Source organism: Sus scrofa, chromosome 16, assembly GCF_054392235.1.
Source record: "Sus scrofa isolate SSC_HxYL_T2T_F1_AM1 chromosome 16, Sscrofa_HxYL_maternal_Yorkshire_Landrace_v2.0, whole genome shotgun sequence".
NCBI lineage: Eukaryota > Metazoa > Chordata > Mammalia > Artiodactyla > Suidae > Sus > Sus scrofa.
Genome location: NC_139398.1, coordinates 59,961,453 through 59,981,000, shown reverse-complemented (window position 1 = coordinate 59,981,000; position 19,548 = coordinate 59,961,453). Strand labels below are relative to the sequence as shown.

The 19,548-nt window shown below is 44.6% G+C and overlaps 1 long non-coding RNA gene across 2 annotated transcripts in view; it reads right to left on the bottom strand.

Annotated features, from left to right (window-relative positions):
• Nucleotides 1-19,548, bottom strand: part of LOC110257309 (uncharacterized) — a 407,691-nt gene that overhangs the window by 361,000 nt on the left and 27,143 nt on the right. The gene's annotated exons all lie outside the window — the stretch shown is intronic.

Genomic DNA, 19,548 nt, shown 5'->3' with positions numbered 1-19,548 from the left:
ACCGCCGCTTGACGTCAATGCCCGCCGGGCTCCAGGCGCGCCGGAACGAGGCTCGGCGCACAGATGGGCAAGAGTGCGGAGAACAGGGACCCCGCGCCCCCAAGGGCTGTCAGCCCCGAGGCAAGGGACGCTCCCCAAGGGGCCAGAGCTGAAGTTGAGGGCGAGAGGTGAGGGATGGAGAGTAGAGGGGACTAGGAAATGGAAAATGCCTTCAAGTCAAGACACCGAAAGGAGTCGCTCCCCATCATTTAGCAGCAGCAGCAGCAGCAGCAGCACAATCCACCTCACCAGCCCTGTCTGGCTTCTTACCCCAGCCCCGTGTGTGGCAGCAGAAAGAGAGTGTTGCCTCCAGGCAGGCATGTTTGTTGAGCACTTTGCTAAGCTCTCTGTAAGGAAGGGAAGGCAACTATACTACATACAACAAGGAGAAATATTGGTCTTCCTCACTTTGGGTTCTTGATAAGTGTCGTCATGAGACAGGGAAAACACACTAACTTCAATTTAGGGAGAGTGTGGAGAGTGCAGAGAGCCAGATTCTGGTTTCAGTTTTGGCTCCACCACTTCTTTTTTTTTTTTTTTTTTTTTTTTTTGGTCTTTTTGCCATTTCTTGGGCCGCTCCCGCGGCATATGGAAGTTCCCAGGCTAGGGGTCTAATCGGAGCTGAAGCCGCTGGCCTACACCAGGGCCACAGCAACGCTGGATCTGAGCCGAGTCTGCAACCTACACCACAGCTCATGGCAACGCCAGATCGTTAACCCACTGAGCAAGGGCAGGGATCGAACCCGCAACCCCATGGTTCCTAGTCGGATTCGTTAACCACTGCGCCACGACGGGAACTCCTGGCTCCACCACTTCTAAGTTATGTGACTCTGGGTAAAATTAAGAACATATTTGAGGGATTGCATTTGGAGCAGCAGGTTAAGAACCCAGCATTGTCGCTGCAGCAGCTGGGGTCACTGCTATGGCTTGAGTTCAATCTCTGGCCCAGGATTTTCCATATGCCATGGGGTGGCCAAAAAAGAAAAAAGAAACATATCTGAGCCTCATCTTTTTCTTTTATAAAACTGGCATTTTAAAATATTCCTCACAATGTTATCCAGAGAGTGGAATTGTAGATGAGGTATCCGAAACCCCTGCTCTTTAACCCAGTTAGCACCAAGTCTTCCTGTCCCTCTCCTTTCAGCTTGGAGGCTGCCTGAACCAGTGACTGTGTGCAGTATCTCAGCCTTTCCTCAGGGCAAATTCAACCAACCTCAGAACCCTTCCTATCCACTGCTCACTCCCCATATCCAAGAAGCCAGCTGAGAAAGAAAGCACAGAAGGTAGGGAAAAATAATGCAACTCCCTGATTATGAAAATATCTGCAGAGGAGTTCCTGCTGTGGCGCAGCAGAAACAAATCCAACTAGGAGCCATGCGGTTGCGGGTTCGATCCCTGGCCTTGCTCAGTGGGTTAAGGATCCGGCCTTGCCATGAGCTATGGTGTAGGTTGCAGATGTGGCTTGGATCCTGAGTTACTGTGGCTATGGTGTAGGCGGGCAGCAACAGCTCTGATTAGACTCCTAACCTGGGAACCTCCATATGTTGGGGGAGCGGCCCAAGAAATGACAAAAAGACAAAAAAAAAAAAAAAAGAAAAGAAAAGAAAAAGATTAAAAAAAAAAATCTGCAAAGATCAAATGTCAAGAGTGAGCCAGGTCCTCAGTGACTTGTGAAGGCACTGGGCTTTTGTTTCTGTTGGGTTTTTTTGTTTGCTTGTTTTTCGTTTTTGTTTTTGTTTTTTAAGGTTGAAGTCTCTAAAGCCTGAATACAAATGAAAGTTCCTATAGGGAGAGGCAATGTTTTCCCACTTAAACCTGGAAGCTTAGTCCACTTGACTGCCCACCTGGCTTCTTCTTCCACCACTCCCTCTTTATCTTAATTGCTCCTGAATCCACCCACTCTTTTTTTTTTTTTTTTTTTGCCATTTCTTGGGCCACTCCCACAGCATATGGAGGTTCCCAGGATGGGGTCAAATCGGAGCTGTAGCCACCAGCCTACGCCACAGCCACAGCAACACGGGATCCAAGCCGCATCTGTGACCTACATCACAGTTCACGGCAACGTTGGATCCTTAACCCACTGAGCAAGGCCAGGGATTGAACCTGCAACCTCATGGCTCCTAGTCGGATTCGTGAACCACTGAGCCACGACGGGAACTCCTGAATCCATCCACTCTTGTCCATCCCCATTACTACTAGCCTAGTCCTGGACAGTTGCCCCAACCTACTTCTGGCCTACCCACCCCACCCCATCTTCTCTTGCTTTTCTTTCCTTTGATTCATAAGGCACCCCCAGCAAGAGTGTTTTTTCTTGAATATACTAATGGCTTATCATCTTACTGAGCACTGAATCTAAATTCCTTACCCTGACTTACAAAGTACAACATGATCTGCATCCCAATTTAACCTCATATTCTACCATTTTGTCCCTCCACTCCAGCCTCAGTAATTTTCTTTTTGATCCTGCAGGAGACCAAGCTCATCCCCACTTTGAGGCCTTTGCACTTACTTTGCCTGGAGAGCTCTTCCTTCATCTCCAAGTGATCAACTGTGTCCTGTCATTTGAATCTCAATTTAAATGTCCTTGGCCACCCCATCTAAATTATCCACTGATTTATTCTCCCACAGATGTATTGTTTGGCAGATCATTTGGGTCACTGGGATAGTTAATACATAATATGCGTCTGATTATTTCATTTATCAAATATTTAATTGTTACTCAAATGTACACTAGGAAGCAATTCAAGAAGTAATATCTCCGCTAATAAATAGCACACATATTAACAGTATCAAAATATTTTACTTTGGGGTAAACACAACTTGAAAATTAATCTAGCACCTCCCCTAGCTCTGCCTTTCACACATACCTTTCAATTACATACAACAAAACTCCAGCAGCGCACATATTATCATTTAAACCTTAGAGACACATACCGACAATCATTGCAAAAGCCATTTCCAGTGATCAAAGTATTCTAAGCTTTAGAAGAAAAGTAGTCCCAAATAAGATTTCCGCCCATCCTTCTGCAAAGATGAGGGTATTGCCAATATAATACTTTCTCTCAAACTGTGTCCTATCCAGACACAAGCAATAGCTTTTCCTTTGTGCCCCTTGTATCAGAAAAATAGCTCAAAAGTTTAGGTCCTGCTTATGTTGGGCAGGTGCTATCCTCTTCATGTGAGGAGGATAGCACCTTTATTTGAGGGCTTGGAAAGGGACCCTTGAACATCCCTGCGAAGTAAGCCAGGTATAGCTTGGTCATTTATGCTGCAATGTTTTTTCATCTCTCAACAGAATGACTTGATAAACTGTCTTTAGGAAGCAGGTGGTACAGTACACCCAGACTATTCCCTTCCCAAAGACAACTTAGGTAAGTTATAACAAGGAAGGTACAAAAGCATGAGATGTTCCAGAATCTGTACATCGTGCCCTGTCAGAAGAACTCATATATTCTTCCTACTTCATGACACCATCAGGGGGGAAAGAGCCCACTTTTGACACACCCAAGCAAGTAAAAAAAGTCCTAATTGGATTTAATCATTACCTCTCATCTCAGATAGAGAAAGGGGAGTCAGGTCATCTTGCACAACAGAAGCAGTGACCAGGATGTGTTTATGGAGATTTACTCTAGGCAAACCTCCCTTAACCACACCTCCTAAGATAAAGTGGGTCTCCAGTTCTGCTCTTTGAAATAGGTTGAGAAGAGAAAGCTCATCAGCAGAGAGCTGAGAAACTAGAGCCAGTAAGATCTACTTATAATGTGCTTCTATCTGAGAGGAAAATGTAAAAGATTGGAAAAATCTCTTCTGACAAATGTCTATCTCTTGGAGTTCTAAAATTTCCAGTATTAAAAAAACGACCCATTAATTGGTTTGTGACTTGGCAAAAGAACAGAGTCTACCCTGGTTTTGGTCCAAAAACCCTTCAAACATAGGAGCTGGTCAGTATTACTAAATAACTCTAGAGCCCTGAAATGTTAAATAATGAGAAAACCATGGAGAATCAGACATCAAAATTATGTTTTTCCCACATTCCAGTACTTTTCTCTCTCTCCTTCTTTCAAATTTTGAAGAATTCCTATTCCTATATGGCCCTAGCCCTGGCCTTTTGAATTGTCATATTGCTCAAATATCAGATTCCTTTGTTGTCCATTAACGCTCCCCATCCCCCCCAATCAAGTCTCGTTCAATAGTAAAACTTCCTCAGTTTCACTGACTTCTTATATTCTTTCTTTTTTTTTTTGTCTTTTCTAGGGCCGCTCCCGCGGCATATGGAGGTTCCCAGGCTAGGGGTCCAATCAGAGCTGTAGCCACCGGCCTATGCCAGAGCCACAGCAATGCAGGATCCGAGCGGCATCTGCGACCTACACCACAGCTCACCAGATCCTTAACCCACTGAGCAAGGCCAGGGACCGAACCCGAAACCTCATGGTTCCTAGTCGGATTCGTTAACCACCGCGCCACAACGGGAACTTCTAGATTCTTAAATATCTGTATGTAAGATTGTTTCTGTTTACCTTTGTTCACTGCACTTTCCCCCAAGTTAAATATCATGGTTTTTCTTTGGTACTCATTTCTAATCTCTTAGGTGGGACACTTCCATTTCTGCACTGGCTGCTCTTCACCCTCCCTGCCTCCAGAAGAGCGATTATGTTCCATTGACACGCATCTTCTGTGTACTCACTTTCAGTCCATAGCCTTCCAAAGGGACTGGCGTTCACTCTGTTCTGACTAAACATCTTTATCACTATCTGAGAGAAAAATCATCTTTCAGGAAAGGACATTTGGTGTTGGTGCTAAATTGGGAGGTGTCGGAGATGCAGCGGGGAAGAATGTGCGCTTTTGAGACAGCCTCGGAAGGAGTAAAAGAGGGAAAATTAGACAGAGCTTTCCATTAATATGTTTATGCTTTCAGTTAAAAGGCTTTCAGTTTCAAGGTTTTCAATTTCTAAACATCTGAATGCCCAATTTGTTCACAGCACTGCTAAGTACCAGGAGGACAGAAAGACCAGTTCTTGTCCTTGATCTTTGAGTCTGTCCATGCCCACAAATGCCCATCAAACAACAACTCAATGAAGTGAGGGTCCTAAGAGAGAAAGAGAAGCCCAGAGAAGTCAGAGATCAACTCGCTCTAAAGATAGGATGCTTTACCCCCCCAAAAAAAATGCATATGGGCTTCGCTCAGAGGGTGGGTAGAATTTCAATGATAATAAACATCCCCCTCTGGGGCCTCAGGTGCAGGCAGGTGGTGTAAATGAAGTCACAGAGGCAAGGAGCCCTGAGGGGGACACTGGCTGGTCTGGGTTGCTGGTGAGTAGGTTACATGAAGAATGTGGGAGGTAGCAATATTTAATGGGAAACGAGACTAAAAAGGGACAGCAGAGCAGGAAAAGAAAATCCAGAGCCGCAATAAATAGTTCCGAATTTGGATCCAATGAACAGGAAGGAGAGTAAATGAATCCAAATACCTCAATTTTTCAAATACTAAGACTCAAAAAAAGCTCCGTCACCTGAAAAGTCTAGCCTATGCACAGTAGCCCATATGGACATAGGGAAGAATCCCCGACGAAGAGGAGCTTGTCCCAGGACAAAGAAACCTTTCTCTGGTTTCTTTTGCACAGCGTACCTGGAGGGCAGCAGATGACGGGCCACACCTAAGGCACGCTTCCTGTGCCACATGCATCCCGTCTTCTCCTCTGACTTTGCAGCACCCAGACCTCCTGAGCTTACCGACGTGTAGGACTAGGACTAAAGCAGTAGACTAGGATGGCCCAAGAGATGACCTACATGACTTTTTAGTTAAAAAATTGAATCCTTCACTCGTGTTCTTTGCCCATAGTTTCCAGGTAACTTCACAGCACGGTGTTACATTGTCTCATAATTTAGTCCTGGCCCACATTTCCAATCTTATTTTCCTCTATTCCTTTCAAGTCCCATCAGATATGTCATATTTTACTTTGCAGGCACACTGCACTTATTTCTTAATTTCGCACTGACTTAGAGAAAAAGACCAGGTAGGTTATGCTAAGTAACAAACAATCCAAAATCTCAGTGACTTGAAAAAAATAGGTGTATTTGTCACTCATGTCACATGTGCCTTAAGGGTTGATGGACTGCTATGTTCATCATGGTCACTCAAGGACCCAGACAGAATGAATAGTCACCATGTCTGATGTTGCTGGTTCTGTTCCAGAAGGAAAAAAAGAGCTCTGGACAGTCCTGAATAAGCTATTAAAAGCTTTGGCCCAGAAGTGATATTTCACTTTTGTTTCCAACTCACTAGCCTGAACTAGTCACATGGCTCCACCAAAGTAAAAAGGACAAAAGAAGAAGCACAATATTACCACGTACCGAGAATGCATTAATGACCAGCACACGTTCTCTGCGTGTTTATACTTCTGCCTTTGTCCCTGTCTATCCCTATGAACCACACTTTGAACATCTAAAAAGCTCATGCTCAGGATAACATCCTGTCTAAAGCCTTCTTCAACCATCGCTCTATCACACCACCTCTTTTGTTTTGCCTTTGTTTCCACAGAGCTTTTTCATTTGTTTTTGGTTTTGCTTTTGTTTTTTAGGGCCACACCTGAGGCATATGGAAGTTCCCAGGCTAGGGGTTGAATTGGAGCTGCAGCTGCCAGCCTACACCACAACCACAGCAATTCGGGATCCGAGCCGCGTCTGTGATCTACACCACAGCTCACGGCAAGGCTGGATCCTTAACCCACTGAATGAAGCCAGGGATCGAACCCGAAACCTCATGGTTACTAGGCAGATGCACTTCCACTGTGCCACAACGGGAACTCCTCCACAAGGCTTTATACATATACTTAATAAAACACCTGACCTTTGTTGCCACAGCTGTAACGTAGGTCGAAGCTGTGAATTGGATTCAACCCCTGGTCTAGGAACTTCCATATGCTGTGGGTGCTGCCATTAAAAAAAAAAAAAAAGTACACCTAATCTGCATTACGTCATATTATCCTGTGTCTATCTCACATGCTAGACAAGATCTTTGAGGGCAGAGAATATATCTAATCGCCTGTGTATTCCCAATATTTAGCCAGGTCCCTGACACAGATGAGGAGGGGAATTTTAGTTACTGTGAAATGAAAGATTACCTTAAGACACTAACAAAATGACCATCCAATAAATTACACAATCTGTTGTTACAGAACAGATCCATCCAAGCAGCTTAAAAGTCCTACCAATTTACCATCCAGAAACCCCATTGTAGGGGAAAAAATATGCCGGTGGGGTAAAATTGTTTCACAGTAGTCACTTTCAGAAGTAGGCTTTCTGGGGTTCAGACTATGGCCTCTCTCAACATTTCCTCTGACAACTAAGGGCTTTTCAGTTGCAAAATGGAAACAATTTCCCAAATGCAAAACTTGCTGTGTCACTAGGAAGAGGGATATTGTCTCCAAGAGCTTGCTGTAAACTTCTCATTGTTTTCCCTTCTCACTCTCCATGGCGCAATATGAAAAGAAAACTGGAATAGGAGTCACATCCTAAAAAAAGTGGGGGGAAAGTTTAAAACCTGTCCCTTATCACCAATCTCTAGACCACGGACGTTGAAGTAACTCCTATGCTGGGCAGGGGTATGGTTTAGATGGCATCTAAGGTCACTTTCAAAACCACTGTTCTGGGACTCTTCTGTGCCTCCTTCAGAACTCATCGAAGTGAAGTCTATTTCTTTTGACAGAAACTATAACCTCAGGAGAAAGAGAATACCATCTGGCATGATCCAAAGAGGCAGGGCCTAAGGGCAAAAGTATATTTTATAAGAAGAGAGCTCCTCAACAAGTTTCTCCTTTACTTTTTAGGGTCAGATCTCTGGCCCTGACATTTTCTACTGTGTATCAACACAAGCTGCATCTGGTTCTGGTTTTAGCAGTAGATTCATCACGTTGGCTTGGCTTACCAGCTAAGTCAAACCCCACTTCGCCTGCTCAGCAAGCTAAATGTATTGATAGCCAGCTCTTTAATCTTCCCATCAAACTGCCTCTCTAAAGCCAGCTTGGCAAGGCCTCTGAGATGGATGGGCTAACAATCACTCCTTAAGCACCTCCAGTGTTTGTAGGAAGTCCACAGGGACTGTGCTTATTTCACAGGAAGGGGAGATTAGAGTGGACTTTGAGAAGACTGAAATCCAGAGAGTGGTAAGCTAGCCCAAGGTTCAATGTCAGGTTCTCCTCTCCTATTAACTGATGGCTGAAGACAGCTGTTTGAAAACCCAGTTCAACTGTATGAACAGGATTATAGACAAGGAAGTTTCTTATGTGTCTACACAAAAGAAACTTAGAGACTTTAGGGAAAGCAATCCAATTAGAACAGTGGTGCCAGAGGGGCACGTCTTAATGCTGCACTGGCCAGAGAATTCACAGTTTTAGGGGGATCTTAGGGAAGAGACAGTGGAGATTATGGAGATGCTAAAAAAATAAATAAATCCTCAGCTTTCTTCAGTGCCTCATATTCCCTTAATTTCCCACCCTTTTCTGCAAAAGATTGCTCTTTAATAGTAGTCTCCTCTTGGAGTTTCCCTTGTGGCACAGCAGAGGCGAATCCAACTAGGAACCATGAGGTTGCAGGCTCGATCCCTGGCCTTGCTCATTGGGTTAAGAATCCCACGTTGCTGTGGCTGTGGCATAGGTCGGCAGCTGTGTCTCCGATTGGATCCCTAGCCTGGGAGCCTCCATGTGCCGCAGGTGCGGCCGTAAAAAAAAAAAATTGTAGTCTCCTCTCCCCACCTCCTCTCTTTGGCTGCACCAGAGGCACGTGGAAGTTCCTGAGCCATGGACTAAACCCATGTCACAGTAGCAACTCAAGCCACTGCAGTGACAACGCCAGATCCTTAACCCACTTCACCAATTTTTATTGAGGTATAATTCACAATGTTGTGTTAGTTTCAATTGTACAGCAAAGTGCTTCAGTTACATACTTTTTTTGGATTATTTTCTGTTATAGGTTATTGCAAGGTATTGCATACAGTCCCCTATGCGGTACAGTAGGTCCTTGTTGTCTATTTTATATGCAATAGTGTGTGTATATTAATCCCAAACTCCTAATTTACCTCTCCCCACACCATCCCCGATATTCTCTTTGGTAACCATAAGCTTGTTTTCCATGTCTGTGAGTCTATTTCTATTTTGTAAATAAGTTCATTTGTATCACTTTTTTAAAATTCCACAAATAAGTGGTATATTTGTCTTTGTCTGACTTACTTCACTTAATATGATAATCTCCAGGTCCATCCATGTTACTGCAAAGGGCATAATTTTATTCTAAAGATAACTCTTTAATAATACTGGTCTCTCTTAGGCTCTGGAGTCTCTGATCTCATTCGTCTGAGGATGTGAGCTACTCCTTCTCTTTTTTGTATATTATGACGGTCTGTGGCTACCACTCTTTCTGACTTAATGTGTGATGGTTTATGATACACTCACGTTCCTGTCGACATGTATTTAGTGCCCTATCTTATGGAAGGATTATACTTTGCGCCCTGTTCAACTCATGTGTGCCCCCATGACTCACTTTGGCTGGTGAAATGCAAGCAGAAGTATGATGCATTGCTTTCAAGGGGAAGCTTTAAAAGCCAGCGCGTGGTTTGCCCTGCTCTCTTTTCCTCATCCATGACGGTTGGCAATGTCCCAAAAAGAAGCAGCTCTGCAGTCTAGGTTATGGTGAGTTTTGCAGGGAAGAAAATGATGAGCACAGCTACAGCCTACCTTCACTGGACATATAGTATGCTCAAGGAATAAACTTGGCTAGATATAATCCACTGATCTTTGCAGGTTGTTACTGCAGCATATTTTAGCTTATTCTAGTCAATTTAGATAGACAGACTACCACATATAGCAACTATTTTGTAAATAAGTTCATTTGTATCGCTTTTTTTAGATTCCACAAATAAGTGGTATATTTGTCTTTTTCTGACATTTCACTCAATATGATAAACTCCAGGTCCATCCATGTTACTGCAAATGCATAATTTTATTCTCATAGACAATAAAATAAACAACTAAATAATAACTAATTAAATAATAACTAAATAACTAATATAGACAGTATATTAGTTATCTATCACTGCATAACAAATTGCCCCCAAACCTAGCGGCCTTAAACAACCCACGTTAATGATTTTACCATTTCTGTGAGTCAGAAATACAGGTGTGGCTTAGCCAGGTTCTCTGCTTCAGAGTCTGTTGTGGGCTATAATCAAAGAGTCAGCCCCGGGTCTCTCAGAAGCCTGCAATCACAAGATGTTTGCTGGGGCTACAGTTAGCTCAAGGCTCAGTAGGGTAGGATTTACTTTGCAAGATAACTCAGTGGCTGCTGGCACGATTCAGGTCCTCACAGGCTGTTGGACTGAAGCCTCAGTTACCTGCTGGCTCTTGACCAGACACCACCTTCAATCCTTTCCAGGTAGCCCTCTCCAGCAGAGCAAGCATGCGAGAAGAGCCTGAGAGAGAATACCAGGAAAAGAGGAGTCTCTCCTAACCTAATCACGAAACGACATCCTATCTTTTTTGCCAAATTCTATTCGCTGGGTCCTGCCCACGCTCAGGGGCAGGGGATGACACACAGACTGGACTAGCAAGAGGCGGGGATTGCTGGGAACAATGGTAGAAAGTGTTTACCACGATAATTCTGTCAAAAATTAAATTAAATTAAACAATTGTTCAAGAACCTAAGCTTGAGTGGTAAGGTAAGGAAGAGAATTGCAGAAGTTTGTAACTGGGCTCTGAAGTCCAAAAACCCTCAATACCTTGCCTCAGATATACAGTTAGAAGTCAAGCAGAATTAAAATTCAGATCAGTGCTATTTCTATTTGACAGAGATAAGTGAAAAATTAAATGGCAATGTAAGACAAATTACATTCAACTGAAACAGAAGAAAGGCCATCAATTGTTAAGTGAATTGTCAAATAAATCACCTAGACCATGTGTGAATAAGAAGAGCAGAAAAGACCAGCTCTTTAGGCTGAGGCAATTAGAAAGGTAGGTTGTGATACGAGCTGGGCTTTGAAGGATGGAAGTTTTGAGGAGAGAAAGGGAAAGCATTCTTGGCAAGGGACTGGCCACGCTGAGGCCTCTTCGGGAAAGGTTAGTGTCACTGGGAGAAGTTGTCCCAAGTGATTGTGATAAAACCTGACGGATGTAAACCACAACCACCACCTCCCCAATTGAGGCACGCTGCTCAGGGGGTCTTTGCCTCATCTAGTGAGGTGTCAGGGAGCATAATTTGTCCTATGAAGATCTCCAAGGCCAAGTCCTTTCGGGATTCCAATATGCTTGCCTCATAAAGCCAGAAGAGCTCAATAGCTGAGCCGGTACAGATGCGGAGAGTCAGGCCACACCCAGGTCAGCAGAGACCTCCATGGCCCCCTCATCCAAGGGGTCATGAACACATTGCAAGGGGCTTTGCAAGAGCAGGAGCTAAGAGAAGCCCTCAAAATAGAAGAAGTAATTAAACCTTGAAGAAAGACTTATTTCTATCCACCTTGAGCAGATCCCATGTTCCCAATTCTGTAGGTGAAAGAAGTGATCATTTAAGTAACTGCATCTAGATCCTCAGACAAGTGGGAAGGAAGCTGGACCCAAACCCCCTAAAAAACTATTGTTTTCTTACTTACGGTTTCCTTCAATTTTAGCTTATCAACTTGATCATTTTTTAAGGAGGTGGGAAAAAAAAGAAGGGAAAGAGAAGAAGAGAGTAAAACTTGAATTCTAAAATAATTTTTTTTTTGTCTTTTCTAGGACTGCTCCCGCAGCATATGGAGGTTCCCAGGCTAGGGGTCTAATCAGAGCTGTAGCCAACGGCCTACGCCAGAGCCACAGCAATGCCAGATCCTTAACCCACCGAGCGAGGCCAGGGATCGAACCCACAACCTCGTGGTTCCTAGTCGGATGCATCAACCACTGTACCATGATGGGAACTTCTAAAATAATTTTTAAAGGAGTTCTCGTCGTGGCTTGGTGGTAACAAACCCAATTAGTATCCATGAGGATGCAAGTTGGATCCCTGGCCTCACTCAGTGGGTTAAGGATCTGGTGTTGCCGTGTGCTGTGGTGTAGGTCACAAACATGGCTGTGGTATAGGTTGAGGGCTACAGCTCTGATTTGACCCCTAGCCTGGGAATCTCCATATGCCACGGGGGTGGCCCTAAAAAGACAAATAAATAAAATAATTTTTAAATATGGTAAAAGATAGTCCCTCGTGATGAAGATCCCCCTTGCTCCCTGAAAACCCAAGGCAGGTTGAGTTTGCAAGTGCAAGCTTTGACTTTCCAAATGTGAAATGAGACTGGCCCTGTTATGACGGAGACCTGAAAGCTGAGAAGATGCGAGAGGCCTTAGGGCCCTTTGGCTGATGGAAGAGCAGAGACCTCAGTCTATGACAACACACACAAACACCCCCCACCCCATGCCTGACTGAAGAGGAGGGATCCGTGGAGCCACAGTGACGAGCATTTATGATGCTTTGTACCTAGATACAAATGTCATTTTCTGCCATTTGCGCCTGGCCAGGGTAGCCCTGGTTGAGGACATCGCTGATGGACATGGCCTTTGCCCAGCACCCTGCAGCAGAGGTTGGAATGGATGATAGCTGTAGCTTTGTCCACAGCAGCCGCCAGGTAACCCTCCAGTGTCTGCTAATGAAATTTCTCCTTGGGGAATGAAAAAGACTTCAAAGAAAACCTCTCAAGCTTACTGTATTTTTTTTATTATTATGTTCAATTTCTGAAGCAAGGACACACATAAAAGAGCAAGTAGCTTCTAAATGTCATTACCTGTTTCCTAGGAATCTTAAAATTTGCCATAAAATAGTCTTGATGTTTGAGCATTTCAAAGGAAAACTTGGGAACTATTCTTTATTCCTTTCTCATATACTCTTTTTCTCTAGAATTGTATGAACTCTTAGCTCTGGAGGTACGAACATAAAAGTCATAAGGGGAGTTCCCTGGTGGCTCAGCAGGTTAAGGATTCAGCATTGCCACTGCTGTGGCTCAGGTCATTGGTGGTGCAGGTGGTGCAGGTTCAATCCCTGGTCTGGGGACTTTTGCATGCAGCAGGCACAGCCAAAAAAAAAAGTCATAAGGGCCCACATACATGTGAGTAAGTCAGGATGAGAGGAATGGGGCTACCCCAGAGGTGCTGGGAGACGAGTAAAAACAGCAAATGTGATGCAAGATGTCCTAGGCCCATTTCTCTGACATAGAGACCTGAGGCTGGAGCGCTACTTCTGGGCGAACCAGAAGCAGAGTTTCCTAACTTTGCTGCAGATTATATAACCAGCTGGGGAATTTTTCAAGCAATATCTATCCTCAGAGACCCTGATTCAGTCGGCCTGGGGTAGTGCCCAGGCAAGAGCTATGCAAAAGCTCCCCGATACCTCAATCTTCCAGTGACTGGATGGCTTTCTTGGTGCCTATGCACTGAACTGGGCTTCAGCCCAGTTAGATTTGTTCTGGCCTCAAGGTTGCAAACTCAGAGATATAAAAAAGACCAGCAAGTAAGGTAGGGCATGAAGAGAGCCAGACAGAAGGCAAGAGAGTGTGGAAGAACTTTTGGTTTTTCAAGTGGAGGTGGAAATTTGGATTTTTACATAAAACTTCCTGATTTTAAAATATTGACAACTGGGAGTTCCCATTGTGGCTTAGCGGTAACAAACCTGACTAGTATCATGAGGATGCAGGTTTGACCCCTGGCCTCACTCGGTGGGTTAAGGATCCAGCATTACCATGAGCTGTGGTGTAGGCTGCAGACACCGCTAGGACCCTGGGTCACTATGGCTGTAGCTCCAATTCGACCCCTAGCCTGGGAACTTCCATAGGCCGTGGGTGCAGCCCTAGAAAGAAAAAAACAAAACTAAATAAAATAAAAGACAATAAAATATTGACAACTGATTGAACTTGAAACTCTCCAAAGGTACACCAGGCAGCAGCCTTGGTTCCCACACACAGCATTTCCCACACTGATTCTCAATGACCTGGCTCTCTCTTTCTGTGCAGGATAAACCGGCAAAATTAAGGAAGAAAGAGCATGTCTACAGAACTTGGTTGCATGACCTGGTGAACACCGGTCCCCATCAATATGGGGAAGAGAGGTGGATTCTTAGTTATATACTTGTCTTTAATTGACATTTAATAAGACTGATTACAGGGAGGGCACAGGAATACCCCCATACCCAAATGGGTAACCCTGAGCCCAAGAGGCTTCCCCAGGCCTTAGAAAAGATTGTGACACTGGGTCCAGGACTTTAGGAGAAACCCAGTGAAAACAAGAAGGGGAATAACTGAATCCCCCAAAGATCAAAGTCAAGCCTTTTTGATAAGATCACCGATAACAGAGTGAAGCACAGGCGCTGAAGCCAGACTTTTACCCACTGTGCGGTGCTAGACAGACCAAACCATCTTCCAAGCCTCAGACTCCACATCCATAAAATGGGTATAAAATACCTCCCCCATGGAATTGCAATGAAGACATACAGGAATATAGAGCACCCAGCTGAGTGTCTGGCACACAGAAGGCACTCCCTAAATTCCCATTCTGAAAAGGCAACCATTTTCATTCCTTGGTAATCGAATTAAAACTCTTAGAGCTGGAGCATTCTTCCAAATATCGAATTTAATTCTAAATTCCTTTTGTTTACCTGCAGCAGCTGACAAATACACGTTCCTTCCAAATAATCGAACACGGGTAAGAAATGCCTCCTCCCAGCATAGCTCTCTCCTCCTTCCAGCATTTCACCACAGTTCCAGTCATCCCCATTGCCCTGTGAATTGTGCCTCCCTGCCCACACACCTCAGGTGTACCAGGTTTCACTATACCTACGCTACCACGTGCCACTCCGCACACCAGGCTGCAAAACACCACACCTTAGCAATCTGCGTACGGTTGCCCAACAGAATTACCCTCCGGGAAGAGACTGTGTGTTGTTGACCTTCTCATCCTCTTCAGATACTGAAACATCACCCAGGAGACCAAAGTGTCACCCAAGGCACTTTCTCCCAGCCTCTTTCTGCAAAGCCCTATCTGGCCTCCAACATCCACAGCCCGTTCTGAAATCACATTTTCCGTCTTGGTAGGCATTGCACCCCACAAAGCAGCTACAGTCAAGACTCCCCATCTCCAGACATTCAGTTTACATACATGCAGTGTAATACACTCAATTTAATTTACATTCAATTTAATGCACATCCAAGTAGTGACTTCTATCTCCAGCTACTCTACTAAGACCCTGAGAAAGACAAGCTGAACAACATAGAGTCCTTGACCCAGGCTCCCAAATTACACACCAAGTTTTCTTGAGGGGAGAACATCCATCAGTGGTTAGGAAGATTTTTATTAATATTTCTTTGCTCTGTATCTCTTCACCAAGACATTTGTCTCTGATTCAGACTCCTTGGCCCAGAAGTGGAATGGGTATGATGATGAACTGATTTTTTTGTTAATTTATTTTTTAATGAAGTAACATTGGTTTATAACATTACATATTTCATGTATATGACATTATATTTCTACTTCTACATACATGATAGTATGATCACCAAAAATTTAGTTTTCATCCATCGTCATAGAGTTGAAACCCTTTACTTATGTTGACCTTCCACCTGCCATATTTCTCCTCTGGTAAACACTGCTGTGTTCTCCATAGTTGCATGTTTGCTTTTGTTTGGTTTGATTTATTCACTGAGTCTGGTTTTTATATTCCACATGTGAGTGAAATTGTACAGTATTTGTTTTTCTCTGCCTGAATTATTTCACTTAGCCTCATACCTTCCAAGTCTATCCATGTTGTCACAGATGGAAGATTTCATCTTTTTTATGGCTGAGTAATATTTTCTTTCTATATATACCACATCTTCTTTATCCATACAGCCATTGATAGGCATTTAGTTTGTTTCCATATCTTGACTATTGTAAATAATGCTGCTATGAGCACTGGGGCACATATATCTTTGTGAATTAGCTATAATTGATTATCTAAATTTAAGAGCTTTAACGTGCAAATAGATGTTGAAGTGGATCAGGATATGCTACCCCCAAATATGCCACTTTAGCTTAAGGATTATCTCGATACAAATTTGAGCTGAAGGCAATTGAGAATTAACAGCTACAGAAAGAGTTCTCTGCCCTCCCCTTATCCGCCTATAAGCAGAAAATAAATTTTTCTTTGTGCAGGTGTCCCCCTCTCTTGTACAGAAGAGAAGAGTGAGCCTTATCACCGAGAATGGAAAGACAGCACCAAGATGAGTCTGCAGAAACAAAACTTATTAAACTGGCCCTCACTTTCCATTAATTTCCCTGTGTATTTCCTCGTCATTTCCCCACAATTTATTGTCCCTTGAACCCCAAACCCTTTTCCTTTGTTAAGAAGGGTATAGAAGCTCCCAAGTCTGCTTCTTTGAGTTTCACTTCTTTTCTGTGGCCTCCCATGTGTGTAAATATTAATAAAAATTGTGTGTTTTTAATCCTGTTAATCTGTTTAAAGTCAGTCAATTTGCAGGCCCCTAATCACTGAATCTAACAGGGTGGAGGAAAAGATTTTCCTCCCTAACAATTCCCTACAAAGCCGACATGCTTGGAGACAGTATACTTATACTCCAAACCTAAGGACCTACTTAGAAGAGTCATCGCAGTTGACCTAATTGGCTCTATGCATGCAGGGCTGCTGGTGGAGAATTACAAATACATACTTGCCTTGAGCCATGGCTAGGTTGCTGGGGGTGGGATAAGGGGACAGCAAACAATTCTAGCTCAGCATGAAGTGGAGCTACAAAAGAGAAAGCTCAGAATGCTCCAAACTGGAACTCACAAGCTATGCTTCTTTTTTTTTTTTTTTTTTTCCCTTGGTCTTTTTGTCTTTTAGGGCCACACCCGTGGCATATAGAGGTTCCCAGGCTAGGGGTCGAACTGGAGCTACAGGTGCTGGCCTGCTCCACGGCCACAGCAACACCACATCCAAGCCTTGTCTGCAACCTACACTACAGCTCACGGCAACGCCGGATCCTTAACCCCGTGAGCAAGGCCAGGGATCCAACCTGCAACCACATGGTTCCTAGTCAGATTCATTTCCGCGGTGGTAAGCTGTGTTTCTAGCTCCTTCAAATCTCACGCCCCAACATAGCAGCCAGATGTAAACTGAGTCTTATTCTTTCCCTGCTTCGATCCCTCGAAGACTTACTTTTGCACTTAGAAGTAACTCCTAACTCCTTTCATGGCCTACAAGACACAGATCGATCTGGTTTTTGCTGCCTTCTCCACCCACATTCACTAGTTCTTCAAGCATCTGCTAGACTGCAGGCCTCCACTCGTCTCTTTTCACACCTCTCCCCTTGACTGATTCCTGATGGATTTTTTTCCATTCTCTAGGTCTTTTGTGCTAATATCTCCTCAAAGAGTCCTTCTCCAGCCACTTGAAACAGCTGCCCTTTGTCAATCTCTCTCTCTCTTTTTCTTTCTTTTCTCTTTTTTCTTTTTTTTTTTTTTTTTGGCCGCACCTGCAGCACACAGAAGTTCCTGGGCCACAGCAGTAACAATGCCAGATCCTTAATCCACAGAGCCACCAGGGAACTCCTGCCCTTTGTTATTCTTAATTACAGAACTGCACTTCCTTCAGAGCACTTATCGCTATGTGAAATGGATTGAGTGGTTTCCTTGTTAAATGTTTATTTTCCTCCTTAGACCGCAGACTCAATGAGAATGAGGTTCTGGTCTGAGTGGAACAGCACCGGGCACAAAACATCTCGGGAATGAACAGCTCTGAATAAAGAAACAAGCGGAAGGTCACCCTTCTGGGCAGCCCCCTGCCACCCTCTCGCCTGACATGCGGGGTCGTGCTGTCTGCAGTCAACCAACCCTCAACTGGACACAGCCATGCTCCCACACATCTGGCACGTCCAGCAACATCTCAGGGCCCCTTTGCAGCTGCATTCCTGGTTTTCTTGCCCTTCCCCTCTGCCCCTAGGAAAGCCTTTGGAAAGCAGACTGGATGGAAACAAAAGCCCATTTCCCCTACTCCCTCCTCATCTTAACTCCCCTGCCAGCAGTCTCTCCCTCTCTCTTTCTCATTCATAAACACACACACACACCCACACACACACACCCAGAGAATCATGGCTAGGCTTCTACCAAGGGAGACACAAACTGCCCAACAGCATCCCCTGTGAGATACAATTCTGGCTCTATTCTGAGATCTTAAACTCCTGGTCCCTCACCCCCAAATGATTTCCCAAGGGAGTCTACGCTGGGCCTTTGCTCTGGGGCTCCTGCGGAAACCCTTCACGGGTCAGCCAGGAAGGCTCTGCCCCTGCCGCCCAGGGCATGCAGCGTGCCCACAATTTTTGATGGTGCTAGTGAGTGACTGTGGGCGCTGGGTGACATCATACATGACCTGGCATTGGACTTTCAGTGCAGCACAGCACAGGCTTCATCATAAGGACCGGAAGCGGCAGATTTGATGTCTCCAGAACAAAAAGGCTAAGATCTCTTTTCCTATGGATCAGGAAGATTGAGCTGAAATGGGTGTTGATAATACCCACTGATTGCCTCTCAAGGACCATTTCCCTGAACTAAGCATGGGTTTTTGTCATCAGACAGCTTATTCCATTATAACTGCATCTACTGGGAAAATTTTAGTTCTAAAATATATAGCATTAGAGAAATGGAAAAAACCTCTTACAAGTGTATAGTGAAGAGGTGAGGAGGGCGGATAATAACCTACCTAATTTTTAGGATAGCATAGAGCTTACCGAAGAGCCGCTCTGAAGAAAAGATGCGTTAGCGTCTTAGGGATACACTCAATAGATTTTGACATCAGAACCCTGCCATGTGTGCGGACAGAGCCCTCACTCAGGGCCGAACACTGAGCATTTCTCATTTAAACTGAGGATGAGGCTGGAGTTCCCGTCATGGCGCAGCGGAAACGAATCCGACTAGGAACCATGAGGTTGCAGGTTCGACCCCTGGCCTCACTCAGTGGGTCCAAGATCCGGCATTGCGGTGAGCTGTGGTCTAGGTCACAGACGCAGCTCTGATCCTGGGTGGCTGTGGCTGTGGTGTAGGCTGGCAGCTACAGCTCCGATTGGACCCCTAGCCTGGGAACCTCCACATGCTGCAGGTACAACTCTGAAAAAATAAATAAATAAACAAACTGAGGATGAGGAATTATGCTCCCATTTTCACATGAGGAAACGAAGCCTTGAGGGGTGAAGGAGTTACACAGTTTGCACGTAGTGAGTCTGAGCGCTGCGCCACGTGTCTCCCTCAGTTCTCTCTGCCACCATCCCTGTGCTTTTGAAGTAGGGGGTCAGTGAGAAAGCCAGCGGAGGCAACCAGCTTAAAATCCACCACTCACCACCACATCGTCCTCTCCCTGCTCCTAATCATCAGGCACCTCGTCGGATGGCGTTCAAGGCGACCTCTTGGAAGCAGGACATGCGGGAGCAATAAGGAGAAAAAGGATCTTAGGGCAAAAGCCTTTCGACCCTCTCCTGCCACTTAT